Source organism: Rattus norvegicus, chromosome 8, assembly GCF_021556685.1.
Source record: "Rattus norvegicus strain SHRSP/BbbUtx chromosome 8, alternate assembly SHRSP_T2T, whole genome shotgun sequence".
Lineage (NCBI taxonomy): Eukaryota > Metazoa > Chordata > Mammalia > Rodentia > Muridae > Rattus > Rattus norvegicus.
The window spans coordinates 16,590,114-16,618,111 of NC_141541.1; the positions used below are offsets into that span (position 1 = coordinate 16,590,114).

A 27,998-nucleotide genomic window follows, 5' to 3' on the forward strand; every position below is an offset into this window, starting at 1 on the left:
CTTTCATTTTCATAAGTGAATGAATTTAATGCACTGGGGTGATCAAGCACTTCTAATAATGAATGTTCTGGAGTGTGTCACCAACCTACATTCCCTGCCAGGGTATAGAACACAGAAAGGATACTAGAGACCACAGACAGACAGACAGACATACCACCACCACCACTACCACCACCAGACATGTATAGAATTTCAAAATAACAAAATTTCAGCTTCAACAGCATCACTAGAGCTAAAGTAATGATGCCTTCCCTGTGATACAAGCAGTCAGGAGACTGTGCAGGAGGAGTGCACAGGTCAGAAGACAGTGAGTACACACACACACACACACACACACACACACACACACACATACACACCACCCTAATACTGCACACACAATACCAGAGTCTCACAAACCTAAGTGGTTTATAATAACTAAAACAGTTTTAATCTTCCTGGGCAAATTTTGCTAAAATGTACTGTATGCATTTCACGGTTTACATGTATATATACCACATACAAATGTACAATACACATATGCACACACTCTAATACATACCACACATAAACACATTTATATCCATACATACCACACACATACCATACATATATACATACAACGTACATACACACATCATACACCACACACATACTATACCACACACCACCTCCCCCCCTCTCTGCATGTGGTGTGTGTGTGTTTGTGTTTGTGTGTGTGTGTGTGAGAGAGAGAGAGAGAAAGAGATATGCATACGCATACACAATATCACTAGTGACAATTCTAACAGTTGAGGAAAGGACAAGCACATTTCTCTAGCAAGCCAGAGAGGCAGATTCATGGAGGAGGGGGGGATTTGGGGTGTGCTTTGACCATGGTATTAAAGTTGGAGTCTTGTTCTCAAGGAGGATCACCAGCTGTCTTGACGTCAGGGCGCAGTTGGGATATAGACAGACCACTTGTAAGTGTAGGGCATCAGCTAAAAGCAGGGGAAGTCCTGCTCTATGCCTCCTTTGGTCTAAGCACCCCTGAGAAGATTCTCTCAGCAGCCTTAAACATCTGTGCAGTCCACGGACAGACACACATGGCTCTGCTAAGAGGGGATTAAAGATGTCTTTAGAAATTCAGTGTGAAATCTGACTCAGAACATACCTTAGCTCTAAACGGCTTGTGCCCCAGCACCTTCTACATGTTATGCTTAATTATGAGTAATTGTGAAAAGTGTTTGGGTTCCTTTGGGGCCTGACCCTGGAAGGGTGGAAAGCATTCTCACTGCACCTTCACTGACACACCCCGTGGCTCTGCGGTCTCTGTGCTGGATGAGCCCATCTGAGTAGATGGAGGACACATTCAAAGGGGAGAGAGAGCAGGCAATGGAGAGAAGACAGCAGCAGACACCAAAGCGGCAGAGCGGTGGTGGGGACTGTGCTCAGGGGTGGGGACTGTCCTCAGGGGTGGGTGTGGGAAAGGAAGGGACTCAGAAGCCACACACAGGTGGTGGCCAAACTCTGGTTGCTTACCCAGTGAAGCGTGCACAGGGCCATCTGCCTCCACCTTTCTGCCTCACACAGAACAAACCATTGGTCCTTTCTGGTCTTAGAGCTACACACGCATGCACACACACGCACATATCACATAGCTCCCTGTGAGGTGTGAGGGAGGGGATACTTGGGCCAGGACTCTGAAGCTCCTCATCCATTCAGGCACCTTGGGGTGTGTGCAGTCCCCTCGTTTGTTTCTAGGTTGGCACATTGCCTCCCAGCACCTCCCTTACCCTTCCAGTTGTGTGCTAACTTAAGTGGTCCGTTCACTCTCCACACAGATGGTTCGTGGCTTCCTGGCGGTGAGCAGGTATGCAGCTTGTACTTTCTCCACAGGCATAAACAAAGAAACGTAGAAAAATGCACCTCTTCTGTGATAATTTGTTTCATTTGGGAGGCTAAGCAAAAAAGTGAGGGGTCTAGTAGGGGTAGACTTCTGTAAGAAGACCTTCCTCATCCCTTTGTTTCTGACTCCATCTCTGTCTGTTTGTCTGTCTGTCTGTCTCTTTTGCTTTCTCTCCTTTCCCACCCCACCTCTCCTTTTCTCCCCTTTCTGGTACGTGTGTGTGTGTGTGTGTGTGTGTGTGTGTGTGTGTGTGTGTGTGTGCATGTGTGCACGTGTGTGCATGTGTGTAGTCAGGAGTTCACATACAGAGGTCTTCCTCCATTGCTTTTCACATTATTATTGTTCTATATTTTTAAAACACAGAGTCTCCACCTGAGCTCACTAGCTGGCTAGACTGTGTGGTATGCAGACCTCAGGACTCCTCCTGGCTTTGCCTGCAGTACACAGGCACACAGTGTGCCTTGCCCCGTTTTGGTGTGGTTGCTGGGTCCCTAACTGCAATCCTCATCTTTGTGTAGGGAACCCTTTCCCTGCTACTTCATCTCCAAAGCAGCCCTCCATGCTTCTCCTAAATCTTCTGTTAATACTTCCCAACCAACCTGAGCTCAGAATGTCAGCTCCCATGAAAAGGCAAGACACGCACTTTGATTTTTACTTTATTTTATTTTATGAATGGATACAATTAAGAACTTAGAGATGAAAATTGGTTTTCTAGCATCGGCCACTGGACAGTTTCTACTGAGGCTCGGCCGCCTGCAGAGGGTAGTGTGGGTAGCCAACTGCTGCTATTTGAGATGACGAACTTGGCCCAGGACCTGAAGGCAAGTGCAGAGCGCACAGCATGTTCCTCGGTGAGTGAGTCTCAACTGGAAGGCTACAGTACAGCATCCAGGGTCCTGGAGTCGCCTGCTCATTTAAGCCTCTGCCTTGGACCTGAGCTCTCAGCTCACCAAGAGCAGCAGAAGTTCTTTATTTTGTTGTCTTCTGTTACAAAAGGGTAAGAAGCCACTTGAGATAAATAGGAACTAATGATTCCAATGTCACTTTGTCATAGTTCTTACAGAAATCCAGAGAGGTTAGTGGGGTTCCCTCCACTTCTTTCCTTCCTCTCCCTCCCCCTCCTCCTCCTCTTCCTCCTCTTCTTCCTCCTCCTCCTCCTCCTTCTTATTTTAAGAATGGATTTCTCTATGTAGCCTTGACTATCCTGAAACCTATTGTGTAGACCAGGCTGGCCTCTAAGTCAGAGATCTGCCTGCCTCAACCTCTTCAGTGCTGGAATTAAAGGTGTGTGCTACCTGAGGTTCCTCCACTTCTTAAGTGTGTGTGTGTATATGTGTGTGTGTGTGTGTGTGTGTGTGTGTGTTGGATGTGTGTGTATGTGTTTATGTGTATGTGTGTGTGCATTTGTTTGATGTGCATGTGGGATATATATATATATATATATATATATATATATATATGGCATGGTATGTGTATGTATGTATACCTGTATGTACAAGTATGCATAAGTGTGTACTATGTGCATGTGCACTTCGTTATGTGCACATGTGCATGTGTATTTGAGTGTGTAATATATGTATATGAATGTATGTGTATGCGACTGAATGTATGTGTGTGTATGTGTATATGGGTGTACATATATATATATGTTAATGTAATGTGTATGAGTATATGTTTGTGTGTATGTGTGAGTGAGGCTGTGTGTTTATGTGTGTGTTTGTGTTATATCCTGATGCCCAGAGAAGGTTTAGTGAGATACAAATAGAAATGCTGGGAGTTGCATTCGAGGACTCTTGTTCTTGACTTTAAGGTATGCTTCAGCCCAGCAGGCTACTTATCAGATAGCAGGCGCTGGCTACCAAGATTGTCAGCCAAAGTTCAGTCCCCGGAACCCACCTGGCAGGAGACACCTGAGTCATTAGAGTTGTCCTCTGATCACGTGTGTGCTACAGTACACATGCACAGGCACACATCTTAAGCAAATAGGGTTTTGGGGGCACATGTCTCATCTGTCCTGTCTGTTTACTGAGTAAGCTGGGCACAGTTCCAAAGGCTCCTGTTAGGAAAGCTGTTTCCTAACTTTAAGTCTCTATTGTTCAATCTCTTATACTACACATATGTTGCATTACATGAAACTCTGAGCACTGCCAAGAAAACAAGATGCAAATACCTCCATTGTGCACGTATGTCCTCTCTCTGACAGTCTCCCTCCCTTCCCTCTCTGTAACTATGTCTGAGTGTTTAATACATTCATAAATAGTAAATGCTATCTATATACATAGATTTATATATTATAATTGTCTCTGTTAGAAGACAAGGAATGAAAAGAATTTGAATTTTCAGTTGGATATCTTTGTCACTTCATCTGAGGTATCTTTGTGAAGCCCCTGAGTACATTATTAACCCATGTGATTCTGACTGGAGACTACGAAATATTTCTTTACATCTTATCCCAGGACCCAACAATCTTCTTACAGAGAAGAAGGCATTCTCGACAGCCTTTCCTTAATTTGAACTCATGTAACATTGTGTCAGTTTAAGCACAAGAGAAGGAGCGGCCCTCTGCAGAGAGCGCTGGCGATTTTCTTCCTGTGGTGATGAGCAGCTCAGAACTTACTCTATCCTTGGAATCTTCTGGAGTCCAGACAATTCCACACCCTCTTGGGATGAGTAAATATCAGCCTGTTCCCAGGAAGATTAACTAGTCAGATGAGGGGAAAGCAGCAACTTTCTAGAGGTCTGAACTGTAACTCCCGCCTACTCTTCCAAGGGCAGCATCTCGATGATTTACTTCAGTGGCGTTGGGATTTCTAGAAAGAATAAATATTTTATTCAGTTTTAAGAGTAACAGTAGTGCCTTTCTGAGACATTAATTTTGGTCACAGAGTTAATGTTTGCTAATGTAGACCTTTTAAAGGCCATAAAGTAAAGTTAAATTAGGAAATGTGAACTCTGAGTTTCCTCGGGGCCAGCCCTGTGCTTATAAGCAAGGCTAAACTTCCAGGCCTGCTGTGAAGGTAGCAGCCACCACTCTCAGGCTTCCTTCCCTCATAGTCTCGTGTTAAGAACGAAATGGGGAATATTTAAGTTACCTGGCGCTAGAGAGATGGCTCAGTGGGTAAGCACTCACATTGCTCTTTCAGAAAACACAGGTTGGCTCCCAGCATCCACATCAGACAGCTCCAGGATACTTAATGCTGCTGACCTCCATGGGTACACATGCACATACAAGCTAACTCTTGCAGGCACGCAGCACACACATGAATTTTAAAAGTAAATGACTTCTTTTTAAAGAGCAGTTAAGGGCTCTGGTAGCTCCAGGAATCCCAATGGGAGCTTCAGAGATAATAAAAGCACAACTTTGAAACATAGATGCGTGACTAGTCACCTGTGTGGATTGTGTGGATGAGTTTCTGGAGTGCCTACCTCTTATCTACATCCTCTGTGGCGTAGACTGAAAATAATTCTGTATCACTTGGTGCTTCTGAGGACCCAACAAGAGCTTGGCACAGTTGGGCTGGGCAGATTCGAAGAGTTGTCGTCACCCTTCTGCTGTATAAGATGAGCAAACTGGGACTTTGGTTTGCTAGACGTCTTACCCACCAGCTCACCCATCAACAAATCCTTCTGTGTTCTACCAAGCAGTGAGCCCACAGCTTTCAACCTAGCTGTTGCTAGCATTATTTCCCACAGCTATGGGAAAGTTTTCTCTTCTTTTCTATTCTTTTCTATTCTTTTCTTTTCTTCTTTTTCTTTCTTTTTTTGTAGTTCATTAACTCTTGCCCCGCCCCCTTGAGTCAGAAGGAAGTTTTGTTGCTGATTCTTGGTTTCATGATGATGAGTCATCCATGAACTATCTACTGTCTTGTTCCTTTCTACTTCCTGTCTTCTGCCACCTCTGTCACGGGGGGGCTATTGTCTTTCTGTCACCACTCTTCATGGAGACTGTGAAAGCAGGGTTAACTCCTTGCTGGCTGCCCCACCTGCAGACAGAAGGTTCCCTACTGCTCTTGGCCAACAACTCTTCTGCTTTGCCTCCCAGACTGACTTAACCCGTTAGGATTTCTTCCCATCATCCATTTGCCTAGAAATCTGACCTTGAGCTTGACATTGGATTCTTCTCAGTAGTGACCATTTAGACTGCTTTGTGACCTTGTAACCTATCACTAATATGTCAGCAACGTTTTCCGGGTTAGAGCCCAACTTCATTCCCCTTTCCACTAATGTGCGTGTGCGAGCCACTGTGGAGGCCAGACATTAATCTTAGGTGTTATTCCTCAGGGGAGGCCATCTTCATTTTGAGACAGGGTCTCTCATTGAACCTAGAAGCCCCTAATTATGCTAGGCTTACTGGCCAGCAAGCCCCAGAGGTCCTCCTCTGCCTCCCCAGCATGGGGATTACAGAACCCCAAGCTCATGCTCACATGACAAGAATTTTGCCAACTGAGCCATCTCCCAGCCCTGACACTGACTCTTAAGTCTATCTTTTATAATTAGAATTGTTCGCTTAACCTCCAAATCCAGATACCTCTTGGGTGTCTCTGTGTCCAAAGGCACATCAAGCCAGCAAGCATACTGTATCTAGAAATTGGTTTGGTAATCTACTTTCTACACATATGCATGAATAAATGTGTGCATGTACACACACACACACACACACACACACACACACACACACACACACACATTCATTTCCTATAGGATGCAGCCTGCCAAAAAGTCCATTTCAGGGTAGAGGAGGTTGTTATTCTGTCCGTGGTCTTTGAGGAGAGTGCTAGCTGCCTCCACATGAGATTCTAGTGATCTAAGGTCTCTCATCATAAAATATCTTGGGTCTTGATGTTGTGTCCCTTAGAGACGTTGGGTCTGGCCGTTTTTCACTAGCAAGTAAATGTCTCTAACCACTTAGGTCTCTGTAGTAATCAAGCTGGATCAGACTGAAAACACCCTTTTCCAGGCTCCTCTCTGACTTGAGTGGCACAGGCCAAGGTAGGAGGCCTACTGCATAAACAAGCCCCTTCATGACTCTGTCATAACTGGCCTCCACGCTTTGAAAATGTAGAGTTACAGGTGGTTGACACTTGGTGACACACAGAGGAGTGTGACATATCCAAGAAGAACAAAGAGCAACTGTTACCTAGCTCAAAGCCCGGTGCGTTTGAATGGCCATCTTGGTGCAGCTCCTCTGCTTTAGTGTCTATGGCCTCGCGTGTCTCCAGGTGAGACAGAAACAAAAACTCTGCCACAAACTCCCATAAAGCCAAGACCCATTCCCCAACGTTTCCTAATAATCCAAGAAGTCAATGCTAAATCCTTAGAACAGAAAATGTACAAAATGTTCCTGAATTAACTTCATTCTTTGCTGCCAGACATACTGGGTTTGTATCACAAAACTGAAATAATAAAAAACAGGTGGCCTGTCAAGTGGCTTTTGTAATTGGAAAAGTGGGAGTTGATGTATTTGTGCTAAGAAAGGCAGACTGACCCCAGCCAGTTAGCCAGTGTCCTATCTAGGTACTGAATACGGCCTCACCACATAAAGGGTAGAAAATTAATCAAGAATACTTCTATGAGTTGGAGAAAGTAAATCTCAACTTCGTAATTACTGTAGTGAAACCTGTGGCCCGGTCCTGAGCCGCACTTCTTTGTGTGATGGAAGACTCAATTTGGGAGTTAGAAAAGCCTTGTAAGAATATCCGTATGGAGAAAACAGGAAGGCAGCTTCCTTTCTGAGCATACACCATTTCCTGGAGAGGAAATCAGGGCTTAAAACATGTCCTTTGTTGGCTTTGTAACCGAGCAGTGTCTTAGAGACAGCCATATATGTTTACACAGGCCGGGCCATCGCCCTTCGGTAGAGTGCCTACTTCACATGGTACCTTGTGATTGGTCCACAGAGTGTGAGTTGCATTCCCACAGGATCCTCAATCTGCTCACAGCCACGGGCATGCTTGCCTGGACACTTCATTAAAGGGCAGAGTCAAACAGCACCCAGTAAAGGAGCTCCAAGCCCTGCTCCTCCTTTAAGGACACTGCTGACCCCAGGGCATGAGCAGCAGGCAGAGCAGCAAGGCATGGGCATCTCCCACATCCCACAACACAACTTCCCTCACGGCTGGGACTTGAACAGGCAGAACAGGTAACTGGGGAGAGCTTGACTGTTGCCGAAGTATTCGATAACTGACTTTAGTTAATGACATAGCCGGAGCACTAGAGTGACCACAAGTTATCAACCCAGTGCAGGATTATGAGCATAAACCACAAACCACTAGACCCAAAGGCTGAGACTGACAGTACCTAAATCTGTGTGTGTGTGTGTGTGTGTGTGTGTGTGTGTGTGTGTGTGTGTGTGTGTGTGGTTTGTGTGGGTGAGGGTGGATGAGTAAGTGTATGTTTGTGTGTATGTGTAGTGCTGTGGTCTGTGTGGTTTATATAGTGTGATATGTATGCACGTGTGTGGTGTGCTATATGTATGTGATATGTGTATGTCTGTGGTGTGGTGTGCAGTGTGGTAGTATGTGTGTATGTGGTGTGTGCGTGTATGTGGTGTGTGTGTGTATGTGTGCTGTGTGTATGTGCTATGTATGTGATGTGTGTGTATGTGTGTACCTGTGTGTATGGTATATATTGTATGTGTGGGTTTGTGTGTCTGGTGCACTGTGGTGTATATGTGGTGTACACTTTTTAGTGTGGTTATATGCACATGTACATATAATGTGGGCACATGTATGTGTATATGTCTGTGAGGACGGCAGAGCTGCCTTTCCTATGTCTCTGCATTTATCTTTCCAATCTCTCACTGAACCTCAAGCTCCTGGATTTGACTAGGCTGGCTGATGTGTGAGCTTCAAGGATTCTCTCATGTCTCTGCTCAAAGAACTGGTGTGACAGGCATAGTCTGTTACACTTGCACTTCAACGAGAGTGCTGAGTTTCCAGATGTCAGTGTTCAAGCTTTCTAGGCAGATCCCCGAATGAGTCTCCTTAGCTCAGTGCCCAACATTCTAATGGTAGTTTTAACATCACCCTGAGTTATGGCCTGCAAACCTTTAAAGGGTTCAAAAGCTCGGCTTGCAAATAATGGAAGCAGCAACTGTGCAGCTCAGTGTCACACTGCAGAAAGCTGGACTCAGAGCACACACCCCAAGGCTACACCTTTCAAGAGCCAGATACAGAGGAGAGCCTCAGGCTCTTCCACAGAGGCCACGGCAAAGCTCTCTGTGAAAGTGAAGGGGTCACAATACCAACCTCTTCTCTTAATCATCTTGAAAGAGCATTCGAATTTACTGTCCAGGAGACTGGCGACACCTACCCCTCCCTTCTTAAGACCCTTCTACCACATTATGGTTATATACCATGTTTATCTTTCTTTTATTTAAAAAAATAATGTTCTCAAAAGATTGGTTTAAAACTATCTGATTTCTCTTGGTTTTCCATCAGAATTTTCTCCAAGCATTTGATAAAGAATATTCTGAATTTAAAAGTTGCCCCCAAGTCCACACCCAAGTTGACTCTTAGTTTCTTACCTTTTTGTCTCTGTGGGTGGACTTTGCAGGTAAGAATAAACAGACACGTATGCCTTCTGACGTTACATCCAGAGAGTGCAGCGTGATTTGGATCTCCCAGTGCCCACGGGGTCCTGGTGCCCTCTGGCTGCTTCGTCTCCAGCAGAATAACTTCCCAACAAAACCCACTTGCTTTTCTCTTGTTTCACTTCTGATCTCTCAGCACAATTACCCTGTTTTCCTCTAAAGAATCTCACTTTTAATAGTGTGTGTATAAACCAAACGTGTTTTCTATGTTCACAAGCCATTTTAAAACGTTAAGGAACTGTTTTAAAGAAAGACTCGTTAAATCTGCTCAACAAAGAAAAACAACTCCATGGAATGGAGGAATCAAGGTAGCATTTACAACCAAAAGTCCATGCTCAGAGTTGGTGTTAGCAAACATTCCGGTTTCTCTTTGAGTATGTAGGAAGACCCTGTTTTCCTGAAAGAGCACAGAAGTCTGCTCATGATGTTTTCATGGGGCGGGGCATGTGCACATTGTAGTCAAGAGTCTGAAATCAGATGGTGCAAATGTTCTCTTCCAAGGATCAACACCCTAACATCAGCTATCTGCGTCCTGAAACAGAATGGGGGCTTTGATTAGTAACTCTGCAGGCAGGAGTTTGACCTCTGAGGGAGAAGAGAAGGATTATGGTAATGCATGTTCTCACACATCAGCCTCTAAGCAAGAAGAAGCAGCGATGTGTTACAGGTTGGAAGGATCATCCTAGCGCTCATCAGCTGTAGTTGATGGCACAGAAATCACACCATCGCACTTTTTCCTGAGTTTAGAGGGATCCCTTTCTCTTGTATATGGGAACCCAGTCTTTACCAGCTAAAATTGGCCATATTCAATAAAACTCAGATGAAGTGTATGGAAGAGAAGACTACATCATCCTTAGACTTCTCTCCCAAACGTACCACATAAAGTTTACTACACCACAGACACTGACTGGAAACAGAGCTTCCAAGCCTTTGGGAGGATATGAAGTAAACCAGGTGTCCTTTGAGGTGAGGGCAGGAACCCTAGGAATTCATTCACAGCCTTGGAGAAGTAACTCAGTGTTTGAGGTGAAGTTTCTCTGTGAAAGTTCTCGGGGGGCTGGAGGGATGGCTCAGTGGTTAAGAGCACTGTCTACTCTTCCAGAGGTCCCGAGTTCAATTCCCAGCAACCACATGGTGGTTCACAACCATCTGTAATGGGATCTGATGCCCTCTTCTGGTGTGTCTGAAGACTGCTACTGTGTACTCATATAAATAAATAAATAAAACCACTTTAAAAAAGAAAACAGAAAGTCCTCTGGAAGCTTAGAAGCAAACAGTACACGGCACCAGGTAGGCCACTGAAGAAATTTTCTAAGAAATAGCAAATCAGAGCACTCAGTTATGTGGCAACCAGATGGCTTTGTGTTTCACCACACTGACATCACCCTGTAAAATTCACACATTACAGGAAATGAAATCACACCAGGAAAGTACAGACAAGAACAAGAGAAACTCATGTCACTGAAGTGTCCTACTGAGGAGCACGGACAAGGATCTGCACTCCTATCCTGTCAGAACTGCACTGAGGGGGGTCAAAGGATGTCCTCTAATTGTTGTGAGAAACATGGGATCAAACAGTGAGATGCTGAGGCTGGGGAGGTGTCCCAGGCCCTGAGAGCGTTTGCTGTTCTTTCAGGGAAACCCAGTTCAGTTCCTGGTCCCCTCATCAGGCACTTACTCAAGTTCCAGGGGACCCAAGGCCCTTTCTGGCCTTCACGGGCACTGTACACATATGGTAGACATACACACGTCAAGCATTCACACATTCACATAAATATTTTTAAAAATTAGATGTTGTAGAATAATGATGGGGGAGCTGATTTAATATAACAGTCACAATTATTCTAGAGCATGCAAGGCCTCCAAGGGGCATCCTGGCTACAGCCAGCAGACCTGGCTCTTCATTGTCCCTGTCCCTGTCCCTGTCCCTGTCCCTGTCCCTGTCCCTGTCCCTGTCCCTCTCCCTCTCCCTCTCCCTCTCTCTCTCTCCCTCTCCCTCTCCCTCTCCCCCTCTCCCTCTCTCCCTCTCCCTCTGTCTCCCTCTACCTCTCCCTCTCCCCCTCTTCCTGTCCCTCTCTCCCTCTCCCTCTGTCTCCCTCTCCCTCTCCCTCTCTCCCTCTCCCTCTGTCTCCCTCTCCCTCTCCCTCTCCCTCTCCCTCTCCCTCTCTCCCTCTCCCTCTCCCTTTGCCCCTCTTCCCTTCCCCCCACTCCTTCCCCTATATGAAGGGAAATTATTCCTCCCTCTTATGCAGGGCATCCATGAACTCGAATAGAGTTCCGAGACATTTCTGACATGACTTGTGATTTAGAAAGAAGCATGGGAAGCAAGCATGTGAAGACTTTGCCAAATCTCTTAATGTATGTGCTCTTATCTATATAAACACATCAATAGAATCACCAGCCCCAAATCCAGGGCCCTTTGTTATGGTGCCAACAGAGAGGGTTTCTTTCAGAAGGCCCCTCCGTGATGCTCTTTGCTTGGGGTTTACTTCCTCACAGGTCTGCTGCAGGTGTTGCCTGAAGCACTGTGTCTTGCAGACTCTGTTAGCGTGTGGGCTTCCAGACAGTTTGGGGGAATCAATATGGTTCTCCCTTTCAGTCCCTGGCTAGGCCCAGGCTGGCCCAGTAGGTACTTAGGACACACGGAGTGACTGGCATGTCTCAATGGCATAGTGGGGCCGGAACACATGTCACTTCCCCTTCTGTTTGTCCTTGTACACTTCTTCACTTTCTCCTTCCAGAAGCCTCTTGCTCCTCTCACAGAGTTAGTGCCACCTCTCTCTTCTCATTTCACAATCTCACCTCCCACTTCCATCCCAGACAGTCAGGTCCAAAGGTGGTGACAGGGATTACACTGTTAGCCTCACAATCTGAGGTTCTCCTATACCTGGATAGTTAAGTCCTTAACTCCTCCACAAACTATAAACATTTGAGTAGTACATCTGTTTTCTGTCAGAGTACTTAGGAGTACAGCAGAAGAATGGGAAATGACTTCATTTAAAATGTATTTTTGCACTCGTGTTATGGACAAGAAGCATGCTGAGTCTTGGTAAACGGTGTAACCAGTCAGGCCCTGTGTGGGCTAACCCTTCTCAGTTCATCTCCAAGTCCCATGTTCCGCATTCGCCAAGGGGTCATCATGCCTTTGAACTGCGTGTCGGTTAGGCTATTTGTTTCCTTTTGTACTCGCTGTGATTGTGTGGCGACTACGCTCCCGAGTGGCAGAATGCGTTCTGCCTCTCCCTTCCTTCATTTAACGTGCTGCTTGCAGCGGTTGGCTGGCTTATTGGAGTCTAAGCAAATGAAGTCTAGACACTGGAGAACTCTGAACGCAGCTTAAGAAGCATGGGACTGTCTGACGGTGATCAACCCTTTGCACATGCTTTGGGTCTGAGCTGATAGGACTTGTTACATTCTTCTCCAGAGCTAGCAGGAAGTGAGATAACCACTCGACCAGTTTCACTCAGGGCGAAACTGCTTAAAGCATCTCTAAAATGTCCACCCTTTAGGGGCGGTTAAACATTAATTCAGGTCTTCGTCGTAAATGTATGTGCAAGAGCCATGAAGCCGCCTGATGAACCCCAAGTTCCCGAAACACAGCCAAGCCTCTCTGGGCCTTCGGTTACTACGCAATGATTAAGTGAGCAGTCCAGGATGCGTGTCCGCACTGCTGCGCCTAAAGCGTGTGCTTCCCACCGTCCTTACAAGTGATCATAAAGGCCACGCAGGCTTGTTCTTTCTGTGAATGTGTATTGGATTTCTATTAGGTCCCGAGTTCTCTATTAGAAATTCGCTTTGGGATTGCACATCCTACAGGGAAGGGGGCACCCTCTAGCACTTTGCTCAAAGGCAGCGTACGTTCACCTGCCTGACCTCTGGCTTTTACACTCTTTGAAGAACTATAGTGTACTACATGGATGAAATTAGTACATTCTTTAAAGCAATGTCAGCTAGGCTGTCCCTTCTGCACGTTCCTGATGCTGCTAAGGAAAGTAAAGATCTGTTCCGTAACTTGTTGGGTGGAACTCACCCACAATGGCAGAACACAGAGCCCCCACGTCCCCCTCCTCGCTAACTTTGACTACACTGGACAATTGTCCAGGTTCTTTTGTGAGCATTCTCCGTTTCTTCACTTGATCGATACAAATTTTTATATTCACAGGTACCTGATATATTCACAAATAATTTTAACTGTTTAACTACGAGTAACATCTGCGATGAGGGCCATTCATCCAGAGTAACTCTTACACTATCAGAGTTTGATGTACACTGAATAAAATCCTAAGCTTTGAGCGATTGTATCCTAATCTAAATAGACTGTAGACCTGGGACCTGGAAAGATGTTATATCAGAAGACACATTTCTTTAGGCAGTTAGACCTCCTCCTCCTCCTCCCCCTCCTCCTCCTCTTGCTGCTGCTGCTGCTGCTCCTCCTCCTCCTTCTCTTCCTCCCCTTCCTCCTCTTCCTCCTCCTCCTCTTCCACCTCTTCTGCCTCCTCCTCCTCCTCTTCCTCCTCCTCCCCTTCCTCCTCTCCTCCTCCTCCCTCTCTCTTCCCCCTCCTGTTATTCCTGAACACACATACATCTACTTCTCATTATAAGGATCTAAAAAAAAAAAATAAGGATCTAGCTCACATGGCAGAAATGCTTCACAGAACCATCAAGTAGCATCAAGTGTTTATGACAGGAAGTTACAAACCATTTCTTTGAAGAATTAATCCATGAAAACCATTTCCATTGTACTTCAGAGTCCATGTGATAAGTGGGATTTCTACCTGGTTTTCTGTTTTTAAAAAAAATCTCTCAGAAAAAAACAAAACAGTCTTTTAGAAGGGCAGCGCGTGCACATGTATGTGGGTGCGTGTGGAGGCCTGAGGAAGATGTGCGGCTTCACCAATCACTTCCTACATTTTGTTTTGTTTGCTTTTCTGAGAGAGACAGGGTCTCTAGCACTGGATTACAGTTTGCAGGCAGCCACGTGAGTGTTAGGAATCTGGGCCTAAGTCCTCAGGCTTCTTCAGCAAGGGGTTTATTTACTGAGCCTTGATCTTATTTTTAAAAAAAATGTTGTTGTAACCATATGCAATATTTGTGTTCAAATCTTAAAACCAAACAAGCTCAGAGGCTCAGTTAATTATCTAGGGTGTTTCTGTCACGTACAATTGAAGACAATCGTCTCTTCTGTGACATATGAGGAAGGGACCCTTTCCCTCTGACTGCTGGCTCCCTGGGGCTCTCTTTCCTGTCAGATCCATGAAGCTCTTCCGGTGTCTCTTCTTTCCCCCTCCCTTCATGTACCCTGCATATCTGCAGATGATAACTCATAGGAAGAAAGTCCAGAAGTGCCTCGCAGGACACTGGAACAGATGGCAGAGTGAGGGAGGCACGGTAACATCTGAACACCTAGGCCGCAGAGTGACTGTCCTGGGGGTCACTGATGGAGAACGTCTTTCTGTGATGAGATTTCAGCCCCTCCATTTGCTTTTGCAGTTGTTTTGCACTTAGCCCCAGGACAAGTCCCCAGAGAAATTCCATCCATTCCTCACGGAGAAGCAGGCGATCAAGAATGAATTGGCTGTAGTTACTAGTGAGAGAGATCACGCTCACAATGGGATCTAACTCCAGAAATGAACTTAGAATCTTAGAAGAGATTTATCCATGCTTTCTGGGGGCTATGCGGATCTCAGCTGTGGATGCCCTTGGCCACAGCAATGCACACTTATCTAGACCTGAAGTATGCTAAGGAGTATATGAGAAAGACTTATGGGCAGTCATAAAAGGGGGTCATGTTTACATTCCCATTGTAACTAATCTGTCACCTGCTCAAACTAATGTTCTTCCTGCCTGGCAGGCCATAATAACCGTCTGTCTCGGGCTCATATGCGCCGTTCATACTTTTCTTTCACCCCAGCTGATTCCCAGCTGTGCCCCCTTTCTCTTTATCTTCAGATTTCAATGATGTTTGCTTTGTGAGTTCACCTAGTTCCCTTTCCTATAGAACTAGGTGAACCCTACTTAATAAAATGGTTGGTCTTCATTTTGGCGTTGGTCCAAATTGGCGAAGCACAGAGGGACTTTTGTACTCCTTCTTTTATTCATCTTATGTAGAAAGCGTGGTTTTGGCATCCCGCCTGTTAATGTGCCACCATTCCCGAGATGTGTGTTCATGCGAGTCAACAGAAACCTGTTGGGCTGAGCAGAGTGGATTAGCAAGGCTGTGCTCATTGGGGTAGCCAGCCATGGGGAGCTGTAGGGGAAACCAGAATGAGAGGAGGCAGCATGCTCTTGGACATCAGGACTGGCAAGTTCCTGGAATGACAGTTATCACAGACCTGTTTCCCCTCACGCTTCCTCAGAACAAAGCTACACAGTGACCAGAAAGTACTCGGTTTTATCACAGTTGCTCATAGGTGCCCAGCCTGAAGGCCCTGCTGCCTGAGCCTCGGAGAGGGACAAATTCTTGGAGAGTGGGGCCCCAGTACGAGGCCTCACAGCTCATTTACTTTGGGGACTAAGTCTTTCTGTGAAGATTTTAGACAAAGCATTCCAGAGAGGTATGCTCAACATTAGCCCAAGGGAGAAAAGGCTGAAAAACATCTCTGTGGGGTGTGTGTGTGTGTGTGTGTGTGTGTGTGTGTGTGTGTGTGTGTGTGTGCGTGTGTGTGTGTTCATGTGTATTAGTCAGAGTTATGCCTGACAACAATAGGAACTGAGAAGCAGAAGCAGGCTAAATGACTTAAGTGCCAATTTTTTTTTCTTACACAAAAAAAAAAATACCAAGGTCAAGAAGAGGGAGATGCTATATGGTCAGGGACCTACGTTCTTTCCTCCTGTGGCTGTGTGGTTTCTGTGACATGGGACAAAAATACAATTGGAGACTTAACCAGGAAGGTGCGTCCATCAATATCCTAAGCAGAGACCATGGCCCCCCCTTAGGACGTTTCCAAAAGCTATGCAGAGCACTTCCTTGTAAACCTTAGAGACATGGTCACCCTCACTACAGATGATAGGAAATTTGGCTTTATTTTGAGTACATTTGTGACCAACCAAAAGTCAAGTGACATGACTCATGGGAATTCTGTCTTTCAGGAATTCTGCCAGTGTCCTTCCTATTTCCAAGATAAGCTATCAGTCGCACCATGGGAAGTAACATGTATCTCCTGGAACACTCTAAGAGGCAGTGGTAGTGTAGTCCTTTAATCCCAAGACTCGGGAGGCAGGAGCAGGTGGATCTCTGTAAGCTCCAGGCTTACAAGTTTCTGGACAGCCAGGTCTACACAGAGAAACCTTGCCTTGAAAAGCAAAGCAATAACAAAAGAAATGCAGAACTAGTAAACCCAGGGGGAAATTGCAGGATGGCCTGAAGACTGTAGGCCTCCTACAGACTCTGTCTGAGTGGACCCCATCGTGCGAGGAACAGGTAAGAAATTAACGGCATTTAGCTGAAAATGTCCACCTTTCTTAGAAAACATCTCATGTGTTGAAAGAGCTCTTCTGGATGTTCCCAGCTGATAGAAAAAGGCCTTCACTGTCCCCTCTTCTACGGCATGCTCAGAGCAATTCCTAGGTCCGGTGATCGCTCTGATGAGGAGGAAACCGCCCCCAGAGCAGGGATGGCTGTAGGGTCAGTCAACGTCATATCTTTCTGATTCTGGTCTTATTTCTCCAGACTTCCCTCCACGTAGACATTGGTAAGCTTTTAAAATACAGAATAGCTCCCCACGTTTCCTGGACGAATCCTTTCAACATCTCCTGACCTGGAACTTTGCTCACTCCAGCTCTACAAAAACAATCCCCTTACCCCAGGCACCGACCTTCTTCTGGAACTTTCCAGCACATTGTCTTTCTGATCCACTTCTACACAACACCTGCCCTTGTGTCCTCTCTGGGGCCTTTGGTCCCAGCCCCTCGGGAGGCAGATGGCCCTTATGACTTCTGATACTATCCTCCTTACAACACTTGCTGCAATCGCTTACCTGCCCTTAGACAATAAGCTCCTGCAGGTAGGGGCAGGCACACTCCCAGCCACAAGCTCCTTAACTGGCAATAGAAATATTGGTATTTTAAATAATGTGCAGACATCAGCAAATAGAGGAGAGGAAGATTCGATGGAGGGAAAAGTATGAGATTGGAAGGCAACCCTGTCCACTCCTTCATGTTCTTCATGCACTGTGGAGACTGAGGCCCGTAAAGGAATTGCTCTCCTCCTTGACGTGCCTTGTGTCAGAGTCCACAAAGAGTGAAAGCAATGGCTGGGGCAGAGCTGAAATAGTAGCTGTGTTAATGGAGGCCAGGATTGCTCAGACTGGATTTACGGCTACATAAATTGGCCCAGATTTACTTCCTATTATTCAAAATTAGTTATGTCAAAGCAAGAGGCTTCTTGGTATATACATTATGGGTAATGTGTCCCTGGACATAAATCTCGTTTGGTTTTTATTATCTGTTCTTGAGAATTGAGGGTGAATTTCAGACAGTGGGAAGTCTCTGCATCTTCACCACAGTGGGAGCAGAATTTGTCTGACGCAGCTTTGGCCTCTGGGGTGTACACGGTGGGAGCTAAGCACCCTTTGAAGCCTCCCTGTCAGCCTCCCTCCTCAATCTCTTCTTGGAGAGATTTTTACAAAGACTGGAAAAACCTCCTGCTCTCAAATACCTAATACCATTTATTTCCTGCTACATCTCATCCCACAGCTGTGGAAGCGACGTCAATACCACAGCTACAAGAACACACCAACTTAAATTCACATATATTGGACCCTATTGAAAACCAGGAAAACACTGGGCTATAGAAAAATGCGCAGGGAGAAAAAAATAGAGAGGGTTTAAAGGGTGGAAGAAGAGGGATTTTACACGGATTGAGAAGTCAGAGCCTAACTGCATTTAACTTCTAATTCTATCTGGCTACATGGACTACAGACATTATAGACAGACAGGAATGCCTCTCTTTGCAGATTAGCACAAGAGTAACTTTGGCCTAGGAGCCGAGGTTCTGGTTCCAGGGCTCCAACAGCAATGCTGCAGTTGCTGTGGAATCCCCTGGGGCCAGCTCATCATAACAGTCTCTCGTCTGCAGCCTCCCTTGAGTGGCCACACTGTTGCACACTTGCGCTGCCCATGGTGGACTTCAGGGGCCAGATCCCACAGGCATTTGGTTGCTTTGGTTTCCTTACCTGGTATCCACAGACTATCAGAAAGTTGTCAACCACATAAACGGCACAGCACTGCCCTAAGTGTGTGGGGGCCTGCGGTTGTGCAACACCACGGTGCTCATCTTGAAACTTTAAAAGTGCACTTTAAACGTGGCATCATCTTCTCTATCTGGTTTGAAACAACGAAGCTTTGCTAGAAGGAAAAGCATCCGAGTAAACAACATGAAGTTTTTATTTTCCTAAGTGCGCAGGGAAGCTCACGGACCTCCATTATTTGTGTCAGAAAAGCATAGGGCAGTATTGCGTGCACAGAGTGGATTAACCACAGTCACTGTTCACTTACATTTGCTGTTCTTGCTTTTAGTTAATCGATTATTTTAATGCTCAGTCTGTTTCTTTGTTATAGGTGTATGTATGGTGGGACTGGACATTTTCAAGGTCTAGATGTTCAGAAGGCTTGGAGTCTCCTGACCAATACAACGGGAGCAGTTGGGCTTTCCAAACGGAACCCCTCCCCTGCTTTTTCTCATTTAATCATTAACCTATTTACTTTGGTGGTGGGGTTGGGGAGAGAGAGAGAGAGAGAGAGAGAGAGAGAGAGAGAGAGAGAGAGAGAGAGAGAGAGATTAATGCTTTGTGACCTATTGTCCACCAGGCAGACAGGAAGGATGGTAGAGCACAGAGCTTTGTTGCGTCCATAGTAGATTAGCAATCAGAATATTATTTTGAAGTCGACTCGGCAAGCTCATCCTTCAGTGCTAGTGTCTGACCTCTCCTGTTGCTGCGCCTCTGGGAATGTCACAGGGCCGAGGGCTCTGCATTGTGCACAGGTCCTGGATGTTGTCTTGGCTTGAGTTCTGCCTCCTTTTCTTGGCTCTTAGCTAGCCACACTCTGCTCTTCTGTCTCTGCTTTCTGCCTGAGGGTCTGGAAGGAGCAGTTACCAATGTTTTCTTGGGTAAACAGAGCCTGAAAGGCACAGAAAGTCCATGCTGGGATGGGGGCACTGAGGCTGCAGGACAGAGGCTTGCTCCTATATACTCCTGTATACTGTATGTTCTCCTGTGTTCTTGGGGAGGTGTTCAGCCCTGCTGTGGCACTCTGTCACATTCGAGATGGCTTCCTGCACCCCTGAGCAGAGATAGAAACCCGGGGAGGAAGCTTTGAGCGTACTTTGCAAAGACACTCTCCTTCCCCTCCGTTTTCTTTAGTTCTAGAGGCGTCAGTCTAGGGTCTCATGAGTACTAGGTAAGCCTTGTCTTCCTTTCCCATCTGGACGTGGTTCTATTAGACATCAGGACAGCAGACAGAACCACCTGCAAGGGGAGGGCAAACGTGGCAGAAGGGCGGGGAGTCTGTAGGTTGGTCTGCACATCCGCACTACAAACGCGCTTTCCTAATTTCATCTGTCTGCACAACAGCATTCGGGAAGAAACAACTCCAGGTCTGAGCACTTGAATGTATTTTCCAAGAGTGCATGCACAGGGTCCTAGTGATTGGATACTCTCAATCCTTTTGTGGGTGAGTCTGAGCTTGCCTATTTGTCAGCATGGCTCTAAACGTCAGGAAAGGGGAGACGGGGGGCAGAGGGATGAGCTGAACCCCAGAATATGGTCCGTGCTTCCTTCCTGAGGAAGTTCCTTTCCCCAGGGAGTTTCACATTCGGAAGAGGGGCATTGAGCTTCTGTGAACAACAAAAAGCGACGACACCGAAGAAAGAGATTTGGGGGAACGTGTGCATTTTCTAGATTTTTATGTCGCTCAACCCTAGCTGTCGGGGAAAGAGAACAGGTGACTTCAGTCAGGAAAACTATTCCCTGCTTGCTGTGCGCCACCGTGCATTAGGATGGCTTGCTGCATGCTCTCACAGAATGAGACAGAAATGCAGCTGTTGGGGTCCAAGCTGGGCTAGAGAATTCCGTAAACTCACCATCACTTTGACTGCCTAGGAACAGACTTCAAGGAAGTAGACAGACATTTTTGTTGTGGGGTGTGTGTGTATTTGTGTGTGTGTGTGTGTCCTCCTCGTTCTTGTCCTCGTCCTCGTCCTCCTCCTCCTCCTCCTCTTCCTCTTCCTCCTCCTCCCCTCCCTCCCTCCCTTCCTCCCTCCCTCTCTTTCTCTCTCCCCCTTGTTTTTTGAAACAGGGTCTCTGAATTTGAGCTTACCTACTTGACTGTCCACAGACTGGCCAGCAAACCCTAATGTGCCCCCATCTCCTGAGCTCTGAAGTAGCAAACAGAAACTGGGGTACCCAGCCTTTTAAAACATGGTTCTGGGTGCAGAACTCAGGTTCTCAAGCTTGGATTGAACCAAACCATTAATAAGATAACACAACCGGCCTAGTTAAATGCCTACCTAATGTCACCACAGTCCCCAGTTCAGTGTCTGCGTGGACACGCTGTAGCTGCTGGAACAGACCTCCTGACTTTCCACCATTTCTTCTGCTACCATTTTGGTTTTTTTTTTTTCTTTTTAAGCCAATTCTATATTGTTTGTCGTCTTGATGAAAGAACCCATATTTGTCCCTGGGCTCCATGTACACAAGCAAGAACAAAGTCAAACAAACAAACAAAGGTCCAGAACACAAGAAGCCTAAATACACCCCTGCTGGGTTTTCTCTCTCCTGTGTGCTCTAGATAGTAAGAAAGGAGCAAAGAGGGGAGGAGAGAGGAGGGGAGGGGAGGGGAGGGGAGGGGAGGGGAGGGGAGGGGAGGGGAGGGGAGGGGAGGCTCAGTCAGTAAAATGCTTGCTATGCTGTGTCTATAAAAGCCAGACACGTTACATATGAAAAACGGACTTTGGAAGGAGTGGAGGCAGGAAGATCCCTGGAGCTCACTGACCGGCGGGCCAGTTCAGCTGAACTGGTGAGCTGTGTGGAAAGTGAGACCCTGTCTCAAGAAAGAAGGCAGAGAGAACTAGGAACAATGCTTGATGTCTACTTCTGTTCTCCACATACATTCACGCCCAAATACATGTGCATCTGCATGCATACACCAGCACATGTGCACGTGCACACACACACACACACACACACACACACACACACACAAAATCTGTCAGCTGTTTTGTTGTGTTTCACAAGATGAAGTAAACGAAGGCACTGAAAATGGGAAGCGCAGTTAGTTCAAGTTAATTCGAGATCAAATCTACTTCCTCCATCTCCTAAACAGTAAGATAAAAAAATAAGGGGAAACATAAGTCACCTTGCTCTTCAAAGGGAGATTTCTGCCTTCTTACAGGAGGGTCCCCTCTAATTTGGAATGAGTGACTATATTGCTGGTTTGCCTATGGTTCTGAAGATAAAGGATTGGGTATTTAGTAGTTGTTTCTTGTTTCTCTGTGTCTGAAGATGTTATGGAAAGAGGATAGTTTACAAAGCGATCCATCAGCATGCCTTTAACACAGTTCTCTGTGAAATGATCAAATTCGACGTTGTCTTTTTAGTTGGGGAAGCGCAATGCCTCACTAATTCCATTCTCTGGAGATCATTCCATCCATAGGAGATCATCAGAGCAGAGGATGAATAGAATGGTCCCGGAAACACTCACCTGAGTATTAATAGCACGTACTAGATGTGATTCCTGGAGTTCACGTTCTGGTAAATTAGTCTAAGGCACATGTTCCACTAGAATTTGATTTTAAAATAACTCCATTTAGATGCTCACAAAGGCAGGGTCAGATGGCCTGTCTAAAGCCAGCCAGGTCTTCATGACTCATAGTCATCAGGCCATGTAGTTGCCATTGATGATTCGAGCTGGCACACATCCTAAGCAAAGGCCATCCCAGGGTGGACGACCCGCCTGCCCTTCATACGGTGGCTTTCTCTGCTTCCAGGTAACTTGAAGGCTAAGTGTAGCTGGAGTGGTCTTCCAACAGAAAAGCCTTCCTGCTCTTTTGAAAGCAGTGTTCTCTGAATAGCTCAGCTAAGCCAGCAAGACAGTAGGTGAAAGGCCAGGGGTAAGGTTATAAAATCCCTGAGTGTTTCCTCTCCAGTCCACCACCCCCTTACATCACACATTCTTTTGATGGATGGGAGCATGGCGAGATCATTGTGCTTTTAGGGAATCCGTGTCCCTGTGACATTAACTCTCGATCTAAGCCTATTTTTCTGATATTAGAACAACTCCCATATAGGAAGGCATGCCCTTCAACCCCCTCTAAAGACGATGGACAAATCTAAACAGTAAGCTGCCAGTAGAGTCTGACAAGAATATAGTAGAGGGGAGTTATCCACATAACCAAAGCTTCAAATAACTTCAGTCATCTTGGCAGCTGCCTATGATTGGCTGGGCTTAATATTAATGTTGAATAAACCATTGTCTCTTTCCAAAGAGCCCTTTGCCAGGGTATTGATGACTTGAACCCACTTACATTCACTCACATATAATGCCTCTCTAGACTGTCTTTCTGCAAACTGGATTGTTTTTTCCTACCATTGATAATTGGCATCCAAGTGCAGGACTTAGCAGGACTTAGCATGTACACTTTGTCATTGTATGACTGGTTCAGTGTTCCAGCTTGGGAAGATCATTTTTATTCTGATTCACTTTCTCCACATATTTTTCATTGATCTGTATGCATGGTGAATTTATTAAGCTTGATTTTATAATTTTTTACAAAGTTATTGGTATAAGTTATTTAACAAGATGCAGAGAAGATCAGCTCTGTGACAAAGGTCCTGGGGGGCTGCATTCCTCTACGAATGGCTCTGGAAATCCACCTGAGCAGGTGGCCAGATCATGGTGATCAGGAAAATCTGGACTTCAAAGTTCACTCTTTTCTTCAGCGATGGTCTAGCCTTGGATAGATTCATTAAATTTTCTCAGAAATGGACTCCTGATTGGGGGCGGCTAAGTAGGCTTTTGTGAGATAAATCTGAGGATACAGATTTGTGCCTGACACAATTCGTCTTTCTTCCCTTTCTGACCACCTTACTCCAGCACATACAATATCTCTATCTTTTATGTTAGGATTGTATAGACTTGATTCATCACTGAAGATTAACAATGAATGTTCCATTTTAAGGCAGCTTCATCTGAGGACTAAGGAGATGAGCCATCTAGGACAGTGCTTGTCACAAAAGCAGGAGGATGTGAGTTCAGGTCCCCAACAACCACATGAAAGCTAGCCATGGAGACACATGCCTGTCATCCCAGCACTGGGACCCTGAGACAGATCAATCCCTGAGGCTTGCTGCCCAACCAACCCAGCTGAGGATGGGAGATCCAGGAGAGAGACTCCAGCTCAAATAATAAAGATAATGATGATATAAAGAAGGATAGAGGAAGACACACAACTCCAACCTCTGCCCTTTGTGTGCATCTGTGTACAACACATGGATACCAAGAAATTCATTCATGTATTCTTTTATTTCCTTTTAACAATTCTCCAATGGGGAATCATTTCCTTGAGAAAAGAGATGAAGAAAATATGTTAAAATGTTTTTTTATATTTAACATCCTCTTGTAACTTGCAATCTTTAGCCTTTATCATATGCAATCTTAGCCTGCTGACCTTCAGTAGAAAATTTCTTTCCATTACCTTTCACATTTTTACATAATAAAAAAGAAAACAAATGGAGCCAGTTGAATGAAAATGTAAAGACCCAGACACCAATCTTTACATCTCTCTCCCCTTGTGGAGGGTTCACTCCTGAAAGAAGAATCAGTTCCCGCAGATGTAAGGACCTCTGAACAACAGAAGCAGAGTAGCCAACAAGGACAGTGAACACAGCAAGCACACTGAAGAGCCATAACCAACAGTGCTATATCCACAGGATGCTTGTGCCTAGATATGACAGGAATTAGTCGATCTATCAGAGGAAAAGGAGCTTATTGTCACATGCTCACAGTTGAGTCCCAATTTCAAAGCTGTAGGTTTTCAATTATCTGAAATTAGTCACAGTGAGAAGGGGCCACTTTCCTTTCTTGTCCGTCCCGCAATAATGTCTAAAGCTCAGTTATGATTTCACAGGAGAATTTAAAACGTCCATTTTAAATGAGCTTTTAAAAGTCTGCTTTCTCTCAGGAGTAACTCATGGTAATTGAAAACACTAAAAACAATACATAAAGATCTTGTAGGTAGCAAATGATGAGCCCAAAACTTGTGCTGTGCCAAACGGCTCCTCATTTCACTTTAAAAATAAAAAATCTAACTCAATAAGAAGACTGGATTAGATCCTTTAATCGGATAATGGAAATCCATTTTATATGCATTACCAATCTCTCGTCAAACCATACCGCAGGGCAGCAAGCAGGGCATTGCCTCGTGTATTAAACTAGATATGTCAGGAGAATAACAGTGTCTGAGTGCTCATTTCCATGAGTGGAACCAGATGTGGAAAACATTCAGTGCCTAGCACTGAACCTGAATCTTCTCTGCTAATAAGATGTGACTGAATTCCAAGAATGTTTGTTCGGTTAAAAGGGTAGTAATTGTTTCTCATGGGGGGCGGGTTTCTTCCGGTGTTTGAAACTCTCTCCTTGTTGGTTTAGTAGACTTTTTAATGTTGAACACAGGAGCACGGTCTCCATGCTTCTCTTAGACAGCGGCCTTGTAACCTTTTCCTCTCAATATGTTTCACGTGTGTGTTTCCTTTCTACCCACGCTCTGTGTTTGCCACCAAATTTCCATTGCCGGCCCCTCCCACTTATGACTTCACTCACTCCTACACTCACTCACTCTGACTTAAAGAGATAAGGGGCAGAAAAGAAGAGGGGTTGACTTCCTCAAAAAGGCATAAAGTTCGTGCAGAGGGTTTAACGTTTTGAGAAGGTCTTCTGGAAGGCTCTTCAACCCTGCACACTGCTCTGGCCATAATAAAAACGACTCCCACTTCTGATGGTGGGACACCCCCGCCCCCAGGCCACCAGGCCATTCGTGCCTGCTGACTGGTTTTCCCATCAGAAGTTCTTAATTATGAGTCAATAAAATAGCACTCTAAAGTCACACCCCCAGGGAGGGAAAGACTGCCTAAGCATCTGGGTCATGGGAGAAGGATGGAGGCAGGGTAATATTTGTTGTCTTCCTAGTTATTATTTAGACAAAACCAGATATGCATGGAAAAGCTTAAGGGGCTTCTAAAATCAGACTTTAAATTGGCATTACAAGAGAAAGCCAAAGTTTTAAACATACGCTTGCTTCTGAGCACACAGTTGGGCATCTTCGCTCAATTTCTTCTCCTAAATCTAAGAGATTCCCAGACCAGTGAAGACCCTTTCCTGAACTTTCCAGCAAGGACTTTAAAGAGAAGGCATTGCAGTGAGGACATCAGTTACCAAGAGCATATTTCCAAACTAGAATCGAAACAACTTCACTTAAACAGAGGGGGGGGGGGGGAGAGCTCTGACACGTGAGTGTCAGACTGAGTGCCTGTCGAGTTTAGCAGCACGAGCTATGCTGGGATCAAGACAAACTTTGCTTCACGGCCTGTAGGAACCATCTCAGAACTGAAAGGGCAGTGGCTGGAGCCATTCCTATGCAAAACACTACAACTTGAAAATTCTTAGGCCTTTAAGATGTCTTGGTGAGAAAGGGAGCTTGCCGCTGATGACATGAGTTCAAATCCCAGAGCTCACATAACAGTAGAAAACTGTTTTCCTCAAGCTGTCCTCTGACCTCCACATATACACCATGATCTGTGTACCTACACACACACACACACACACACACACACACACACACACAGAGAGAGAGAGAGGGAGAGAGAGAGAGAGAGAGAGAGAGAGAGAGAGAGAGAAAGAGAGAGAGAGAGAGAGAGAGAGAGAGAGAGAGACTGAGAGAGACAGAGACAGACAGAAAAATGCAAATAACAATCTTAGGAACTTTGGGAATTGAAATATGTACTTCCCAGACAATATCTATATTTCTCTCTTTGTTCTTTTGTTTATTACCTCATCCACTTAAAAATACAAATGTTTTGAACTGTGTATGACACATCGAGTCAGTACGAAATAGTCATAGTCAATGGTTCATTCAAGAGTCAGAGAAACAGTGACTTGAAATTTTTATCTGATTGACAGTGACTAAAACAGCAGTAGCTTTTATTAACCAGCTGTTATGCGCTCTCCTTGGTAGATTATCTTTCGGGGCTGTCACATGCACATGTAAGGGAAGGGAAGGCTGGGCTGTCACATGCACATGTAAAGGAAGGGAAGGCGATGAATACACAGAAGCATCAGGTTCCCAGAGAACATGGGTAAGGCTCAAGGTTCTTTCCCACGTCAGAAGCTTGAACACAGACCATGGCTGCACACAGGCTGGCCTCTGGCTGTGTGTTACCTTTGTTCATTCGAGTCACCTTTTTAAATCGGGGATATCAACCTTCGAGGTTTTTTGCATCTGCCACTTTTGTCCTGTGGGGCTGGGCTTGTGATGTGTGTGTTTATAGTGTCTTCTACGGCCTTCAATCCTCAAGCTCTGAAACCAGGTACTATGAGTTCAGATTGCCGCCACTCTGACTCTCAACCACTGTGTGACCTTAGGCGAATGACTCGGGCCTCTCTGCACCCAGTTTTCAACTGTCAGATGTTCTACACTTGATCTTAGCCAAAAGGCCGAGAAGCGATAACTGTCAGATGTTCTTACACAGTGGGTTTGTGGCAATGAAGGACAAATGTGAAAGGCTTAGTGCAGCCTCGAGCACCCACAGCCCGCATATAGTCAGCTCCTTTCTCTGTCCCCAACCACTTTCCTAATACAGGCCCTAAAGGGGCCTTTAGCAATCTGACAAGCAATTTGTAAAAGTTAATATATAGTTAATTTAGGGGCAAGACCTAATTATACTATATTGTTGTATAACTTTCCCTGGTACATGGTACTGCCACTTATTGAAGTGAGGAAAATAGATTGTCATCTCTCAGAAAGAAGGAGTTCGTGTGGTCCATCCATCTGGACTATACACACTACCATGTACACATGACTGATCAGCCTTGTTAGAAATACAGATTCTGCTCACATAGGTCTGGGAAGAGGCGGAGGATCTGCACCTTTAAAATGATTTCAGGGGACGCCTGGGCTGGGGCATCTGGTACAGTGTAATAAGACTGTCCGTAGTGCACTTACACTCTCTAAATGAGAGCACATGAGCAAACACGTGTGAGTTTTAAGACCTAGAAAGACACCAAAATAAAGACGAGAAGGAGGAGTCTCGGAGCATCTCCAAGGTTCTAGATGCCAAGCACTCATTCAAGTTGGAGGACCAGGAAGCACTAGCATGCAAACCATCCGAAAGCCTTGTTAAACTCCACTCCTCACTCAGTGGGCTTGGGTGACACTGGCCTTCCTGCCTTTCTCACAAACTCCCAGGAGGCACGAGGGCTTCAGACCTGCAGCGCCTATCTTGTTTTCTACATCAAACCAGTATCTAAGACTGGAAGGGAAAGCTGGGT

General features: G+C 45.5%; 1 protein-coding gene and 1 long non-coding RNA gene across 4 annotated transcripts in view; both read left to right on the forward strand.

The window, feature by feature from the left end:
• The window catches only part of Maml2 (mastermind-like transcriptional coactivator 2), a 320,193-nt gene that overhangs the window by 116,732 nt on the left and 175,463 nt on the right, over nucleotides 1–27,998 (forward strand). The gene's annotated exons all lie outside the window — the stretch shown is intronic.
• The window catches only part of LOC148003947 (uncharacterized), a 45,522-nt gene continuing 19,158 nt past the window's right edge, over nucleotides 1,635–27,998 (forward strand). For 2 of the 3 annotated variants that reach the window (XR_015627501.1, XR_015627500.1), the window contains exon 1: nucleotides 19,999–20,129. This is a non-coding gene — a long non-coding RNA (uncharacterized LOC148003947). Of the gene's footprint in view, nucleotides 1,832–19,998; nucleotides 20,130–27,998 lie in introns of those variants that run through there. The other variant, XR_015627502.1, reaches the window with a different exon arrangement.